We start from the raw sequence: 17,652 nt of genomic DNA on the forward strand, positions 1-17,652 counted from the left end.
GAAGATAGAAAAATGGTTAAACACTTTATAGTAATGGAAATTTAATAGTTTATTGAAAGGGTGTTCAACTGTGTATGTATGTCTATAGATAGATAGATAGATAGATAGATAGATAGAGTTAGATAGATAGATAGATAGATAGATAGATAGATAGATAGATAGATAGATAGAGAGGTAGAGATAGATAGATAGATAGATAGATAGATAGATAGATAGATAGATAGATAGATAGATAGATAGATAGATAGATAGATAGATAGATAGATAGATATAGACATAGATAGACATAGATAGATAGAGAGATAGATAGATAGACACATAGATAGATAGATAGATAGATAGATAGATAGATAGATAGATAGATAGATAGATAGATAGATATAGACATAGATAGATAGAGAGATAGATAGATAGACACATAGATAGATAGATAGATAGATAGATAGATAGATAGATAGATAGATAGATAGATTTTTAAGGTGTTCTAGGTTGTTTCTAACATGTTGCTAGGGTGTTCTGAGTGGTTGTTAGGTGAAAAGTGTAGTCTCTATATATAACTCATGTCCCTCAGAGCAAGACTAATAATTTTTGCCTGATTGATGAAAAAAAAAAGAAAGCCTAAACTCTTCTGAAACCTCAACAACCCTTCCTGTAAACCAAACAATTATTTTACTAGAATCCACCCTAGCATCCGAGTAAAAGAAAAGTCAGCCAACCCTCATTTCAACTTCATCTCTTTCTCCGAATGCCATCAGAATAACGGCCATCTGCAGCGAGTTTCCCTGCTCTAACGATGAGGGCCAGCGTGAAACCGCCGCTAACGACCACCATGGCAACCGGCCCTTCTGTTCTCCACATCAAACACCGCCGCATTGCCATGGGAACGAGCTCCGGGAGGGCCGGACCGCCGTCGCGCCGACCTTAACTCTGACCTTTTTGATCGACTGACATCTTTTCCTGCAGATCTCACACTTAACAAGGTGTTTTTATGGGCTCCAGACGAGACCCGCCGCAACTTTCGCGGCTTTTTGCATCACTCACACGAACTTTAACGTCACAATTCAGAGAAGAAACGCAACTTTGCACAGGTTTGTCGTAAAAAAGCAAGACCATTCATTCCGTCGGGAGTTTTAGACGTTCTTTCTTCTCGAACGATTTAAGCTACAACCACTTTATATCATCCTCCTGAGCACAGCATGCGTCTTGAATGAAGCTTTCCAGCGTATGCGTATCAAACCAGCGCGAGTGTGAAAGCAGTGTATGTGTGTGTGTGTGTTTTTTTTTTGTCAAACCCGTGTGTTCTGGTCCCCGCTGCTCTTGTCCTCTCTACTCTTTCATTTATTGTTTGCCACTGAGACGATATCGTCTCTCTCTTTCTCTCTCAGGGCAGAAATGTGCGGTGTCAGGAATGGTGCTGCTTTTTGAAATCGCTGTTTTTACCAATAAGCGAAAATGAGTGAACCGGAGCCACCGCGCACACGCGTACACTTGAGGCGCCAATTAGGCGATATTAAAAAGGCAAAACTCTTCAGTAATGAGAAACCCGAGAGCAGCTTTGAAATTCAGGAAAAGAGGACTGGCTTCCGGCAAATGACTTGGTAGGCTGTTCGTTTAACAACTACGCTAACCATAACGGGCATTAGCCGACGAGTTTATCGTGCAGTTTAGGGATTTTGAGGAGTTTCGTGTTTTTTTTTTTTTGGAGAAGGAAATACAGGTCTCACTGGATGAAAGGCGATTTGGGATTAAAGTAGCAAAACAACACCGTTAAATGTAGTAAAATTGCAGCAGCACTCGTGGCAGATTGCAGTTATGAATCCCAGCAACAGCACTATAATAAAAGATGCCAGTGTTTTATTAGTAAGTACATTTATAGACTAGATTTTTACAAAAGAAGACTACTAGGAAGGTTGCCAGGGAGCTTACTGGCCAAAAGATCAAGTAAAAAGATTATTTTCTTAAAAAATAAATAAATTGAATTAAATAAATAGTAAAACTATAATAATAATATAAATAAAATATAGCGTTTTAGAAATTAATACTTTTATTCTGCAAAGACGCATTGAATTGATCAAAAGTAAATTAATTTGTAATGTTACAAATCATTTTTCAAATAAATACATTTCTTTTTCAAATAAATGCTTTAAACTTTCTATCAAAAAATAAAATATTTTAAAGTTTCCACAAAAATTTTAAGCAGCACAACATTAATCATAATAAGAAATATTTCTTGAGCAGCATATGAGCATATTAGAATGATTTCTGAAGGATCATGTGACAGTGAAGACTGGATTAATGATGCAGAAAATTCAGCTTTGCATTTCAGGAATAAATTATATTTTAAAATACATTCAAATAGAAAACATTAATTCTAAATTGTAATAAAATTTCCTCAATATTACTATTTCTATTATATTTTTTTATTAAATAAATGCAGCCTTGTTGAGCAGAAGAGACTTTCAAAAATAAAACAAAAAAAATCTATTTAACAAAAACAATACTGATCCCAAACTTAAAAAAAAGTAGTGTATATAAAATATGTAGATATTTTTTTTATTATTATTATTTTTTAAATGTATATATATATATATATATATATATAATGTTGTTTGTGACCATTTGAATCAAATGTAGCATTCGTTCAGAACCATTTTCATGTGTCTAATTTTTAGACATCAGATCTGAAACTTTCCGTTTTTTAATTCATGTGTTACTGTATTAGAATGTTTGAATTTTTTGAATATTAGAATTACTAAACGATATTTCCTGGCTGGATCACGGTATGATTTTTCTCTATTTTTTTCTTTTTCTTTCCATCTCTCTCAGGCTGGAGCAGTGAAGGACTATATAAAGATGATATTGGAGACCGAACAGCTGAAGTTTCTGGTCTTTGCTCATCATCTTAGCATGCTGCAGGCGTGTACCGAGGCTGTCATTGAGGCCAAGGTGTGTGTGTGTGTGTGCGTGTGTGTGTGCGCTGAGACTCTAGTGAAAGCAAAAGTATGTCAGCACCTCAACCCTGTTCATTAAATCAGCCAGCAGCAAAGCCGTTCACACCGCCGTTCCAACACACACACTGACCCATTCAGAGAGGGAAAGATATTTGTGTGTGTGTGTGTGTGTGTGTGAGCTGAATGAGAGATAAGGCCAAAAAAGTGTTTGTGTGAAAGGGAAAAAAACAGAATGAAAGGGCTTGACAGCACTAAAGGAGGTGAAGGAGAGCGTGTTGATTCCCTCGGTAGAGTTCATTCTTTGCTTTAACACATTCCCTCAGTAGGGCACTGGTTCATTCTTATGGCAAAAGAATAGGTCAGAGTCTTGCTGTCAATCAGGTGAGTGTGTGTATTTAAACCACAAGTTTAAAAGTTATATTAAAAACAATTTCATGCAAAACATTTCAATATTGACATCATTTACTCACCGCTGTTGCTGAACATTTAAATGACTTTCTTTATTCTGATGAGCAAAATTAGGAATATTAGAAATTAGAATTTGAATATTGTGCCATTGGAAAGATTGAAAATGATTTATAAAATATCATTATCAAACGATATCAAACGATTCAATTATTTTTCTTTCAGTAAATGTGAGTTGAGTTTGAGAACCTGATCAATTCGGTTTGTACATGTAAATTCATCATAAACTTTGGTGTGACTCAGACTTTGATGCACTTCTGAATGGTATTGGCCCAAATCTTGCATTGCATCACTTGACAAATCCATTTTTGTTGTCTAACAGACATTTCATCAGAGCTGTTGATTCATCTTTTACCACGATCCTTTCCTCTTGTCCCTGTTCACACAGCGGCACGCTGAAAACACTATGCACCCTAAAGAGCTCGGCTGGTTGCCGACATGGTGTCTTCACAGATGTCTCACTGTTTTAATGAGAGCTTATTTTGTCAATTTCCTCTTCTTTTTGGCCCCCAGCCCCCTCTCTTTTCCACCATCTCTCTCTCACTTTCTTGTTTCGCTGCTCTCTGGCCAGACGTTTGATCCCAGACACTGTGAAGATTTTCTTCAGCTTTTGCTTAATCTGTGTTGCCGTTAATTGGTGCTTATGAATCTTATGGGGAAGAGGGGGCCTCGCACCAGCAGGTGTGATCGCACGAAAATGGGGTGGCACACACGCTTCGACGTTCTCACACCCGTCACGCTCCTCGCACCCCGAGTGAGAGATGGGAAGAAAAGTTAGGCGGGAAGCTAAAATTAACACGGGTGCGAAAATTTCTGAAGTTGTGTGAGGCAGAAAGAGAAAGGTGTTGTACACCGCTTCACCTGTGTTTCACAGCTGTCAGATGATGGTAGGAAGATGATAATGCCAAAAACGTACTTGAAGCACACTAAAAAAGTTGCCAACTGCCAACTCTGGATGTGTCACATTCACAGTAAGTTTGAACTTTAGTGCATTAATGCTCTCTGAACAACCACAGATCTGGAAAACTCAGTCTTAATTGCGTCAATCGATGGTTATTAGTTTTATGACTTCTCTCAGTGCTTTTAGTTGGAAGGGATTTTGATTTAAAGGTGCAATTTTTGCCTTAATAAAATAAATATGCCTTTTATGCATAAATAAAAGAATGAAAATGTTAAAACCCAAAATTTACTTTAGACTCTCTTCTTTCTGCATTCTTCTTTTCCAGGCTAGTTATATCCGCATCGATGGCAGTGTTCCATCTGCAGAGAGGATCCAACTTGTGCATGGTTTTCAAAATTAAGTATACAGGCAGCTGGACAGGTAAATCTTGTAACACCTCGACCTTATGAGCATTGTACTGCTGTTTCTAAATCCCCACACAACTTTGTAACAGTTCCTTGTAACATCCATATTTCTTGTAACACACTCTTTTCTTCTGTATGCTTCATGCAAGCTTGCAACACCCCAACATTGTAATCATTATAAGTATGTTTTGAAATGCTTTATACAGCCTTGTAACATCTCTGCTGTGTAAACTTTGGTAACATTCCACTGTACATTAATCAAGTTGAAAATGCTTTGAACAACCTTGTAACATCTTCACTTCATAAACATTGTAACATTCCTCTATAAGACCATGTAACAGTCAACCTCATAATCATTTTAACATACCTCCATAACCTCGTAACACTGAATACTGTAAAATGTTACTGTCATTTATTCATTGTAACACTTAACCTCATAACAAGTTTTAACTCATTACAAGTTACTTTGTTTCACACAACCTTGTGAAATATCCAACCCACTAACATTGTAACATTCCTCTAGTACTTTGTAAACATTGAAATGTTCGAAAATATTCGTAACATCTCAAACACTTAATCGCCATTCGACCTTAATGTTTTAAACAACCTCGTAACACCTCAATCTTGTTACATCACATTGTTCTTCTTTATTCCTCGCGCAACCTTGTTGTAACACTCTTAAGTGTGTCAACCTCAATAACTAAATTTTTCGATTAAATTAAATATTACTGTCATACTATGATGTATACCATTCTTGTAGTATGTCACAATCTCATAACACACAACCTTGTAAACACCATACTATTATTTGTTACACTTTACACAACTTTGTAAACACATTATTTTATTATTTAAACTTGGGGTGCATGATATTAGATTTTGCCGATATCTAATAGGCCGATATTTTTCAAATCATTTTGACCGATAACCGATACCGATATATATTTCCCTTTGTTTTTGAAATAACACCAAGTCTCTGTGCGGAAATTATAAACAAATTATTTTTTTATTTTGCTTAGTTTTGGGCAAAAATTTATTTGTTTGAAGTAATAAACATTATTAAAGTTCTTTATTTAATGAGAGTACTTTGAAAGCCTTGGAAATAACTGTAATAAAATTTCTCTCAGAAGATGCAGTTGAAAACTTTAAAACATTTTATTTGTAGATTTACCATTGAAAGAGCTGTAAAAAAAAATCTAAAAATCTGTTAGAGCTCCTTGTATATAAGTTTTCATAATCCATTTTGAAAAATATTACGTATTACTGAATAAATCTATATATTAAGTTATTTAATTTACAAGTGTCATGTTTGTGATTTTTTTTTATTCATGTAAGCCATAGCTTCTGACTCAAAACAGTCTCTTGATTTTATGACATCGAAACTGCTTTATTTATTCAGAAACACAAGTATCTTAGTGTTATTTGTTTATTTTACATTTATTTTATTATAAAGAGGGCAACAGCACCCCCTAAGTAAACACCGCTGTTGCTACTGCATTACTAGAATGTGCTGACTCGCTCGCAGACTGTGAATCTCACGCAAAACGTGAATCGAATCATCGTTCTGGCAAAAGTTCGCTTCAAGAATGAATACACTGCGCACATGTGAGTTATTAGTCTTATCGGCAAGACATATCGGCAATTTTTTTTTTCAAATCGACCGATGGCGACGTTTTTAAGCCTTTTTCAAGCTCTTCCGATAACATTTCAATATTATTGTGCATCCCTAATTTAAATATATCTTACTTTGTAACCCCTCAACCCCTGATAAATTTATACATCACGCAGTCTTGTAACATTCAACATTATTTACATTGTACTGTTCTTCTTTGTAACGCCTGTTGTTCGTAACATTTTATGCAACCGTGTAAAACCATGGCATGGCATGTTGTTCAGACGTTACAAGGTACGTTTAATCACGTTACAAGGTACGTTTAATCACAAATTATTATCAAAATAATAATTTTTCTCAATCTTGTAACACTCTCAAGCATGTCAACTTCAGTAACTTCACATGCAAATATTGCTGTCATACTGTATGTAACAGATGAATCTCCTTGTGCTCAGGGTCTGACATTTACGGCTGCGTCTCACGTGGTCTTTGCCGAACTCTACTGGAACCCAGGACACATCAAGCAAGCAGAGGACAGAGCACATTGCATAGGGCAGACCACGACGGTGCACATCCACTACCTCATCGCCAAAGGAACCTTTGACACCGTTATGTGGGCCATGTTAAACAGAAAGGTAGTTCAACCTTCAGATAAGGAAAAAAATGTCACCTTCAGTATCCAGTAGATGCACTCAAAAAGTTTCACTGTCATTATGTGAACATTTTTATAGATTACTTTAAATGTACAGTTTTGAATTGGTGCAAACTAAGTTTCCAGACTTGCCGAAGTACTTCTAAAATAATCAATATTTAATGTCTTGGGACTAAATTAAGTGGCAACACAATATCTACTGTAAACTTTAGAGAGACTTGTTTGGAAAATGTGCCTTCATTTGCTGAGATTCTTACAAATGATATTGGACAGGAAACTGTTACGGGCAGCGCTCTGAACGGAAAGAAAGAGTATTTGAAAGCTGAGGTGGGAGACGAAGAGAAATGGGACTTTCTGAACTTTGCTAAGGCGTGGACGCCAAGCGACACAATGAAAGGTGACTGAGGACGACAAGGATGGAATTTTCTTTTCTCATGTACGTAAACATTTCATTTTATTTTTCGTGGATTTGTATATCCTTATTTTTTGTTATACATTAAACGTAAAATGCGACTACAGTTGTCACACTATGACAAACAAATATGCCAAATTAAATAGGCAAAATGTGCTTTTTACTGTTTTGTCTTGCTTTTCAAAGAAAACATTTATTACAAAACAATTTAAAAATATTTACTTAACACTGAGCATTTTTTAACATTCTAGCAAACATTATACCCACAAAGCACAAGTTCACTTAAAATTAATAAGTTAGTAAAACTATGTTTTTTGGCCATTTTTGAGACCCCCCTTCTTGAATCAGTTATGTATTTTTTACTGTACAAATAAACACAGCCTTGCTGATTTGATCGCGTCACGTCATTTTATTTGCAATTCATTTGCTTTTTGCCGAACACCGAAAGAGCTTTTTTTGCTATTTTTGGCCGAATAATTTTGGTTGCCAAATATTCGGTGCATCCCTAAAATGCTATATGCAAACATTTAAATAGGTGCATGCAAATTGACAGTTACACTAAAACAACATCAAACAGCCATAAAATTAGTTGTTTTCATTATAGCAAATTATATGACTACTTTCGTAATCTTTTTTTCTTGATTGATTCATCATTGCTAGTGACAGAACTGGTACTTTTGACATCCCTAAACATGACAAGGCTTCCCACCTTCCAGTCGTGGAAACCTGAACCTCACAAAGTACTTTTCTCTCTGAAGTGTCTTTGGTTTCATCACTTTGCTGTCATGAGATGAAGTTTCTTAGCCTCAAACACTTTGTGTGTCACAAAAAGTGTTATTTTCCTTCTCATCCGCCACAGTTTGAAAGGGACAAGCAGCACGACATCCGATCGTTCTTTTCCCCCTCTGTGAACAAAGAAAAGAATAGGAAACGAACCGGGGATTCACCCTCCGACGGATCTCCTCTAGCCCAATTACCCGAGGGGGCGGAGCCTGTTCGGATCCCGGAGATCCAGAGCTCTGATTTGAAGGCCGACCAGGGGGAGGATTTTTCTCCACAGGTGAAGCGGTTTAGGCAGGTTAGCCCCTTGTCGTGACGCGGGGGTAAGAAGAACCCACTATCGTCCTTGTGCGCCCCCCGAAGGCTTTCGGCAGAACTGCAGGCTCTGTGCCACAATCAGAAGTGTAACTGTTCAGCATGTACATTCTCCAACAGCAAATTGGTGCTAAGCTGTGAGATGTGTGAAATTCCATGAAATGCTCAAAAAGGTGAAATCTACACACAAACAATTTTTATTATTATTTTGTGTATTAACTAAATGTAATTTAATAAAAAAATTAAAATAAAACAAATTTTAATGAAATTTACTTTTTATTAAATGCATAATAATTCTATATAATTATGTTGTTTTTTAAGTTTGTGGCATAATAGTTTTAATGAGATGTTAAACTATTTTAACAATTTAACAATGTCTTGTTTTAGTTGGTCTTTTGTGTTAATGACAGCAGCACTTGAATCATAAAAAATATATTACTAAATAAATAAATGTATATATTTTTAAGCTTATAGTTGTCATTATATTAGTTTTAATGAGAAGTTAAATAGTTTTAATGAGAAGATAAATTATTTTACCAATTTAAGAATGTCCTAGCATTTGGTTTGTCTTTTGTGTTAATCCTAAAAATATATTAATAAAGAAATAGTAATATTTTAATAACACAATACATTTTTTTATTAAATATATTTTATGTATAATATTTATATATTACTTTTTTTTTTTTTTTTTTTTACTATTTTAACAGATTAAGAATGTCTTAGCGTTTGTTTTGTCTTTTGTGATAGTGGAAGTTGCACTCAAATCCTAAAACGCTGTTTATTTCCAGATCTAAATTAGATTTTGAACCCCAGATTTTCAGTTTGGTCTGGGACTTTTGGACCCCTCTGTATTTGACGGGCTTTATAAAGGCACGGCTGATCCAGGGCGCTGATCCTCAGTAAAGCGATGTCGAAACCTTCCTCCCCTCTGTTGCCGAACTTACGAGAGAATCCAAATGCGAAAGAACAACAGGCAGAAACGTTCTGAAGACAAAAAAGGAGGTGTGCTCGCTGAACGACAGAAATAGATCAGATTGAAAATGACTCATTATCACGGCCACGGTGAGGCAGAATGGATTTTGGCACCTGTCAAATCAAGAATGCCGCTTTCGTTCAGCGTCACCGCTGGAAAACTTTGTGAAATCTTCGTAAGCTTTGTTTTCGCCATCAAGTCCAATGCCATCGATCAGATCGTCAGCCTGTCTTCTGACAACAGCCTGGTGATGCAAAATCAAACACAAAGATATAAGCACATACCAGGCCAGCTGCTGCTGTCTTATTACACACTTACATCTGTGTGTTTGTGTGTTCGCCCGCCGCTCTGACATGCTTGAAAGCCACAATCTGTACACACATGCACGCTAAACACACTCTATATGTTTTCTTTGTTCTTTAAAGGAGTAGTTCACCTAAACGACAAAACTGAGAACATTTATTCATACTCATATCAATTCAAATCTACAAGACCTTTTCCTCTTGGGAACACAAAAATGTTTAGCAAAATGATCTTGCTGCTCTTTTATCATATTTATGAACATAAGAACTGTTAATAATGATAATACAAAAATGTAATTATTTGAATAATATATATCTGTATATTATTATTATTATATACTATTATAATTAATATATTACATAATATATTATATTATAATAAAAAATTATATTATAATTGTATGTATATATATATATATATATATATATATAGACACACAAAACAATGATGATGAAAATATGATTTATTATTATTTACCTTTATATTATATAAAAATGTCTATTTTTCTCTTCTAGATATTTCTCTAACTAGATATTAGTAACAAAAATATAATTCTTATTTTAATATTATATCTATATATTATTTTATATTAATATAGTGAATTATTTATGTGTGTGTGTGTGTGTGTGTATATATGTATATATATATATATATATGTGTGTGTGTGTGTGTGTGTGTGTGTATATGTATATGTAAGTGTGTAATTTATTATTATTTATCTCTGTATTATAATGTATTTGAATTTTTTATATTTCTCATTAATATGATTTTTCACCAAGTTGATGTCAATTTGTTGCTAAGCAGTTGCTAAGGTGTTTTAAATAGCTTTACCATGTCATTTTAATTTAATAGCTTTCTATGTCGTTGCTAGGGTTTTCTGAGTGGCGTTTCTATGGTAGAAAGTTCTTTATGATAGGTCACTGTCACCCATTGTGTAATAACTGTAAAACTTTATTAAATGAATTATGTCAACTAAAATATAATGGCCCAGTTTCATAGACAGGGCTTGGCCAAAACCAGGATTCAATTTGGACATTTAAGTCATTTTTATAAACATGCCTTAGAAAAAAACATTACTGGAGTCCATCTTAAGACAAAACAAAGGCACTGATATTATTTAAGATCAGTCAGGACAAGTTTCTTTCATTTGAAACAGCTCAGACTTACATTATAGTCTAAGGCTAGGCTTAAGCCTTGTCTGTGAAACCGGGGGAATAAAGCATAGAAAACCTAGGTCAAATAAGTGGCTAAACGGCTTAGAAATGCCAATGGCTCTCATATACAGTACAGCATTGCTGTTAAATTACAGCAGTTTGCAGACACAGAAAGCGATCACATGACTGTAGATCAGACACTTGCAGCACATATCTGATTAATTTGAAGCGTAAAACAAACATGCGGCGCTGTGTCTCCGTCAACTCAACACTCACCCATCAAAGCTTGAGTGAAAACCACAGCGACGGCGTGTCAAGACTTCACTTCTGAGAGAAACCAGGCAGCTTCCAGACTCGGAAAATCAGACACCAAGAATTTTGATCGAAATGCTGTCATGGGCAAATAGAGCATATTTACACAACTCAAGGTGTTCGCGCTTTCAAAACTTCACCCATCATACATTTCTTTTTCAATTTAACCTGTATTTAACAAAGCAAGTCGCTTAATAATACATTCTTATTTTCAACAACAGCCTTTGTCAACGTAAAGCATTTAGCTGTTTGCCCAAGATATTTATAAATCCATCGTCATAGATGCTGTCAGAGCCGACGCCAGCACATCACCGATGAGGGGGCGGCTGAGGTGACGAAAAGGGCAATGGCGTAGCACAGAGTATTAAAAAAAACATACGTGGCCCATTCACATATTTGTCAGACCGTAAACAAACCTGCCCGCTACCACTACAACTATTAGAATACTGGGATTACACAGATAGAGTTTTGGTCACGAGACAGGTCAGTGGAAGTGTTTTTTTGTTTTGTTTTTTTGAAGTGAAAGGCACCAGATGCTGCTATAAAAACCTGAGACGAGAGCGCAGCATTCAAAGACACCCATAGTAGAGCATTTACATAGAAATACAATGTAAAAGTACCGAAGTGGAATGAAAAATGCGTTCAAAGTGAATGACCCTTCTAAAAGCTACTTAGCAAATACAGATGGCGGAGTATTGAATAAAACAAAATCGCATAGCCAACAAATTCGAAAATCTGACATCCAGGAAGTAAATGTCCACCACAACCACCAGCAATACTAAATCGTGTCTGCTTTACAGTGAAACACAAGCTCATTGCGATCGATTCCCTGAAGCCCGGCACACACCAAGCCGACGGTCGGCCATCTGGCAAAGTTTTCTGAGTGTATTCCGCACCGTCGGCTGAAGTTGCTCTTTGTCGGCTTTTTTTCGGCCGATTCGACATGTTGAATCGGCATCGGAGTTCGTCGGTCAGTCGGCCATCTGATCATTCTGATTGGCTGTTCAGCTGGCGAACCAGTGCATAAGACTACTGCCACCTGCTGGTACGGAAAGGCATTTCTTCTTACGCAGGCACAGAACGGACGTGCTACTTGGCTGTTGGGTGTCGAGCGTCAGCGTTGGCTGTGTCCAAATTCAGGGTCTGCATCCTTCGGAGTACTCATTTGAAGGATGTTACGTCACAGCGCCGCGACGAAGGCTGTCCAAATTCGTAGGATCCTTCAAATGCGGCCCACAAATACGTCCTCCTTTTCCCCGAATTGGAAGGATGGGTGTGGTGGATCCTTTCCCGTCCTACCTATCCCATAATTCTTTTCGGCAGAGCGTAATGGCGGACGAAGCGAGCGGTAGCGGAGTGGGAGAGGAGTTTCTCTGACAAAACAAGCCAAAGTTTATGCTTCGGCTCAATGAATTTGTAGGAGAAATTAGTAGAATACTTAAAAACAAATAAAAATAGGCTATAATGGCTTACCTGGATGTGACTGTATATAAAAAACTCTCCGACAATGAGCAAAGAAAGTATTTAATTTATTTAATTGCTTTATTTCTTCCAAAAGAATTAAAATGAGGAGAATAACTCTTTGTTTGTCCATTTTCCCGCTTCTTGCTTGGCGCTGTCACGGTTGCTAGGCGACAGGATATGAGCAACGGGTAAGGGAGGGAACTGAAAGAAGGGTAGGCTGTCCAAATTCACAAACACCGACTTCCGGGTTTTGCGGACGTTTGGAGGATCCCTCCTCCTTCAACCGGGTAGGAAGGATCCTAAGGAGGATGCAGACCCTGAATTTGGACACAGCCGTTGTGTGTGAGGGTAACTTTGGACCCAGGCGCTGCCGACGTGAGCCGACCCCGCAGTCTGCTTTCGTCACCACTAGTTCGTCGGCATCGGCTTGGTGTGTTCCGGGCTTGACATAACACATTGATTGTGACCCATTGCAACACTGCATCATTTTAAGTTGAAACAACTTGAACAGCAGCAAACAGTAACAATACAGCGAAATAATCAACCAACTGCAATCATCTACCTCTCTATTTAACATTAAAAAATTATTTGATCATTCCTTTAGCTTACTCAGTAGTGCTGCATTCTTAGTTGCACCGTTTGCGAAGGAAATGTGTGTGTCAGATGTAACAATTAAAATGTGACTGTGAAATGGACTGTCCTAAATTGTTGCTATAGTAGCATCATATTAATGCTAAAAAGCCTATGCATTTGGCAACTGTTTTTTTGTATCATTTTATTTAAAAACAATATATATATATATATATTTTAAAGCAATTATAAATGTACAGACAAAAAATAAAAATATTTTTTTTTTTACTAAAACAAAGTTTACTATATGTTTACTATTATTATTATTATTATTATTATTATTATTATTATTGCTTTTTAGACCATACTGGAGTGGCATTAAGCCATTTTCCATGTACTTTTCTAGATCGGCAATCAAATTTTTGCAGAAACAATTAATTTATACATATATATATATATATATATATATATAATTTATTTATTTACATTTTTATTATTATTTTCTTATTAAATATTTAATATTTTAATGTTTTAATTTTATTTTTTTAAATTGTTTTTTTTTTAGTTTAGTAAAAAAATATATATTATTTTAACACAATTTGTTTGCCCCTGTTGATCATGAGTGTTGTAAATTTGCAGAAAAATATTTACTCCTGTCCCCTTAAAAATCCCATCATGCATCATTTTATTCATTTCGACCTTCTGTAAACCTTTTTTAAAAAACCTTTAGAAAAAAAATTAATCCAAGAAAGCAAACATTTCCAAACATGGCATTTTTACCAATTTGCCCTTGCTTTCAACAGATATGTGGTCACGAAGGTGCCCATTTACACAACTCATATCATCCAATTTCATGTTTTGAAACCGGTGCATGATCTACATATTATTCCTGGTTACAGATCGGTGGCCACAAAGGTGGCACCGCAGAGCCACTCCAGACAGTGATAAGGGTTCAGATACACAGTGGGAGTTGATTTCTGCTAGTGTCTGGGTTTCTTTCAGCAAGCCGGCTCGTTAAGAGACAGCACAGCAGTGGAGCTTTTATTCGGCTTCTCACAAATTCAGCTGACATTTTAGAAGATCCATACGAGACCTTTCAGCGAGAATGAGAAGGAGCGGGTGAGAAAGAAAGAAAGAAAGAAAGAAAGAAAGAAAGGGTAATGCAAAGCTTGGAGGGGATGGTGTGAAAAAGAAGAGCGCTAGAATCCGAAAAGGGAAAGCGAATGAGCGAATCAGAGGTGTGGAAATTCATTAGCGGCCCTCGAAGGAAGACAATCGTAATTATCAAACTCCTCCACAGCCTCGCGGATCCAAATAAGATAATGCATTTCAGCGCCTCCACATCGTAAAGATGCTTTTCTGAGATGGAAGGGCACAAGGGAGGCTTTAAATGTAGACCGTATTATTTTTCCCCCCGCCGTGTCCCGTGGCGCCATATGGCTGAGAGATGTGAAACTGCTGGTCTGAGGGAAGGAAATCAGTCAAACGCAAAACAGACAGCATCTGTTCCTCGTGCGGTGAGCTCGACGCGTGTTCGCGTTCTTCCCATCAGATGACTGCAGAGAACTGTGACGGCCCTCTGTAGCTGTGAGCGCCCGGCCAGAGGCCCACATTAAAGACTAGTTCAAGAAATGAAAGGAAAATCCCATGCCGTTTTGGATGCTCACAAAAAGAGAAATTGTGAATAATGTCCTGGTCGCTCTTTTCCATGCATTTACAATGAGCTTTTTTCACTAACTCCTGAAGGTGACCGGCCTACTTTAGATAAGATTAATATCATGCTTAATTCAAAGAAAGCATTTGAAATAGTTGAATATATTTTTTGAAACCAAAAATACAAATAACAGTAATTTATGCAAACAAGACATTAAAAATATATAAATATAAATTAAACCGTAATAATTTATTTATTTATTATAGTTTGTGTCATTATAGCTAGTTATTTTTGTTAAGTAGAGTTAAAAGTAATAAAGAGATTTAAAATTGTAATATTTAAAATTACTGTAATTCGTTAAAAACTCAGTACATGGTGCTACTTTTTGCAATTATATAATACATTTGTGTATTTGATTATTTAATTTTAGTATTTAATATATACTTTACACATTTTTACCCTTTTCATTTGTTTTCCAAGAAAGAAATTAAGTAATACAGTCATTAAGCCATAATTTAATTTAATTTTTGGGTGAAATATCAGTTTATATCAAACTTGTTTTGTGCTGTAAAATGTGAAGATCAAGTTGAAACAGAGCTGGCGTATCGTTTATAACAGCGGACCGATGTTGACCCCATAAATTTAACTCATCCTCTATTTCTCTCTCTCTCTCTCTCTCTCTCTCTCTCTCTCAGCTCCCAGCACATCTTCATCATTACCAGATCACCCCTCATCCTCCTCATCGCTCACTACCATCTGCACCTCTCATTCAGACCAAGAAAACGAACCAGCCACCCCCAGCACCCCACAAACTCCACACACACGTCCAAACCTACAGGCCAGTCCGGATGTGGCAGAAACACACATGGATCAGTCTCAAGAAACTCAAACTCTCTCCAGCGGTGATCCAGGTCTGTTTCAAAAACACTGCTGCCACTTTCAGGAATTTTCACTTAGATGTTAAAGCAGTAATTCACCCTGAAATGTACATTTTCTTATTTACTTTAGATCAACCGATATTGTTTATGAGTGATACTGATTGTTTTTAAGTGTCAAATAACCAGTATGAGGAACCAACACTAAACTAAAGCACTTGACACTAACTTCTGAAGGTGAACATCCTGTTTTACAAGAATATTGCGTTGAATAATAATTTAATTTAAAAAACTTAATAAATGCCTTTGAATACATTAAATATTAAAATACAAATAAAATCAAAGATATGCAAGCAATATTGGATATCAGTCAAAAGCAAAAGTCAAACAGCGTTTTTTTATGTACTGTAAAAGCTGATAACTGTCTGCCAATATTTGCAGTAATTTTCCCCTTTTTTGCCAAATGTTAAAAATATATTCATAATATTTGTATTTATTAATCTTATAAATAAATTTTAAACTAATTAAACTTTTAATAAAAATACAATTTTATTTTATATGTATAACTTGTGTAATTTAACAGTTATAATTTAATATTTTATATTATTTTAAAAATATATTCATAATTTATTTGTATTAATCTTTTATAATATTTTTAAAATGAATACTTTTTAAATAAAAAATACAATCTTATTTGATATATAATTTATGTGTAATTTAACAGTTATTATTATTTAATATTGTATATTATTTAAAAATATATATTTAAAATGTATTAATAATTTTATTTGTAAATTTATAAATTTTATATTATTTTTAAAAAGCATGTTAATAAAAATACAATTTTATTTTTTATACAATTTGTGTAATTTAACAATATTTAATATTTTATATTATTTAAAAAATATTACATTTAATTTTTTTTTAAATGCAATAAAAGCTGGAGATTATACAAGTAATATAATTATAAGACAGACCTTCAAACCTGAACGGCTTTCTTTTAGCCAAAGTTTTCTTTTTTTATATAAAGTTACGAGTTGCAAGATGTGCAATTTGGGCATCATCGAATCCAAAAAGAAGCAAAGAGCAGCTTGCACCTTTTGCGAAATATCTCCCGTTGCATTCTTTAAGAGAAAATATCAGCCCTCGATGATCAAAATTACCTTCTAAGAACAATTTCACAGTTGCGTCGCCGCAGCTAAGAGCACGTCTGCGTGAAATATGGATAATAACAGGCCATTTCAAAGCCAGACAAGCGACGAGCGTTCACCTTTCTTATAAAGAGTGCAATTTTCAGACACTGCAGGATTTATCTTAACGCCCACCTTTACAACACACACGCACAGAATCCCAGCTTCCCAGCAGCATACAGTAAGCATAATGGCTCTTTAATAACACGTTGTGATTGGCCAGCCGGCGACAACTCGGCTATTTTAGACTGCAGTAGGGTTCTGGTAACTAAGCCTCGTGGGGCGTCTTTGCAGCGAGGTTGACCCAAATGAATATAGAACAGCTCTGTGGGACGAAATCCGGACGAATCTGATTTCTCAGAATGGCGGGATCGTTTGAGGTCACGGCGTACCTGCTGCATTCCAGTGTTCGTTAGCGCTCACGTCACCTGACCTTTATCATAATGATCATACGCTCCTCTCGTCGTCTCATTGCCCTACTCTTTTTTCTCCTCCTATTAGTCACCACAACTTTCCCATCATGTCTCTCTCTCTCTCTCTCTCTCTCTCTCTCTGATAGCTAATGACATTCACATTCAAAAGGAGTCGGACGACTCTGTTCCCGTGTACGACAGTCTGAAGTTCTGCGCTAGCAAAAACACCGACAGAATCTACATCTACGACAA

At 35.8% G+C, this 17,652-nt stretch overlaps 1 pseudogene across 1 annotated transcript in view; it reads left to right on the forward strand.

Annotated features, from left to right (window-relative positions):
- LOC306875264 (DNA annealing helicase and endonuclease ZRANB3-like) overlaps positions 1–17,652 on the forward strand; it is a 90,102-nt pseudogene that overhangs the window by 53,307 nt on the left and 19,143 nt on the right. Inside the window, exons 8-14 of the transcript in view lie at positions 2,827–2,946; positions 4,643–4,737; positions 6,789–6,968; positions 7,259–7,421; positions 8,257–8,665; positions 15,618–15,833; positions 17,547–17,652. The exon at positions 17,547–17,652 is cut by the window's right edge and continues 1 nt beyond it. The product of the transcript in view is annotated as a DNA annealing helicase and endonuclease ZRANB3-like (transcript). The remainder of the gene's footprint in view (positions 1–2,826; positions 2,947–4,642; positions 4,738–6,788; positions 6,969–7,258; positions 7,422–8,256; positions 8,666–15,617; positions 15,834–17,546) is intronic.

This window comes from Barbus barbus (assembly GCF_936440315.1).
Source record: "Barbus barbus genome assembly, chromosome: 9".
NCBI classification, from domain to species: domain Eukaryota; kingdom Metazoa; phylum Chordata; class Actinopteri; order Cypriniformes; family Cyprinidae; genus Barbus; species Barbus barbus.